Consider the following 1,219-nt stretch of genomic DNA (forward strand, 5'->3'; position numbering starts at 1 on the left):
TAATTTCAAAAGTACCTCCCCAACACAAATTCGGAGCTGCACACTTTCCATTCAGAACTGCACACTTGTGCAGAGCTGCACGTTAGATTATGCTCTGTGCGCGAACATTTTTGCCGAAAAACTGTGCATGAAAATATAAACATGCGGGCGCTGCCATGTTTATGATCTAACAAATGCATGGTCTAGCCACTTCAGGGCCCTGTTTCGTTCAAGTAACGCAACCGCTTAATTCCATCATTTTGTTAGTTTGACCGCGCAGTTTGAGTTTGACGCGTAAGACTGTACGGTGAACTGTTATAGGAAAATCAGTATGCAGGAAGAAATATTATGAAAATATTAAAAGAATGAATTCAAAAAGAACTTGCAATGGATATATTAGAGCATTGATAAGGAAATAAATTATATTTAGAACAGAATGTAACCTTGTAAATATTACTGAATGGGAAGGATTAAATGTATATAGAATTTTTGATATTTATGATAATAAATTTCATTTTAAATATCTCCGTTTGTCAGTAAATGAATAATTCTCAGGTTAACAATTCTTTCAGAAAAATATATGTAAAAGTGACAGAGGTTTGTAATAGAATTATGAGGGTCCGTACATTTTGCAGAAAAGTTGGTAAGATCTGTACCCGGATGACAATAGCTTAGAACTTAAAGTATTTATTACTTCTACTTCTTCTTTAGATTACTTCCTCAGAACTAGATCCTTGGAGATTTCCAATTTTTGAATTTATGAGTAGCTGCTTGAAGAAAGACAGGTACAACTTTACATTTTTCCGCTCGAAGCACCTGTCGTAAATGCAAAACTTGACCGCGGCGCGGTCCGTGACTAATTCTTTTGTATTTAGCCAAATTTTACAGGTTGCGTGCCTGAGTGGAGGAAACTTGTCAGTTTAGCTTAGACATTCAAGGCAAATAGTTATCTTTTACAAGTTTTGTTAAATATTGTTTTTTTTTTCGAAGTGTCTTTCACTTTTAATCAGTGCGTAACTACAAGAGTTTGACTGTTTTTGAAAGTTTGTAGTGCTCTTCAAATTTTAAAGGCTTCAAATGAAAAGGTAAGTGTACAGTCTGTCAAGTTAAAGCGTGGGTGGCTTTACTCGCAGTCGGTAAGGTGCAATCTCCCAAACCCATGTTTCGAGAAACAACCCCAGAGATGCACTTTTACCGGATGTTTTACAGTCCGCTGCACTAATCTTGAGGTTGAATGTGT

This window comes from Belonocnema kinseyi, chromosome 8, assembly GCF_010883055.1.
Source record: "Belonocnema kinseyi isolate 2016_QV_RU_SX_M_011 chromosome 8, B_treatae_v1, whole genome shotgun sequence".
NCBI lineage: Eukaryota > Metazoa > Arthropoda > Insecta > Hymenoptera > Cynipidae > Belonocnema > Belonocnema kinseyi.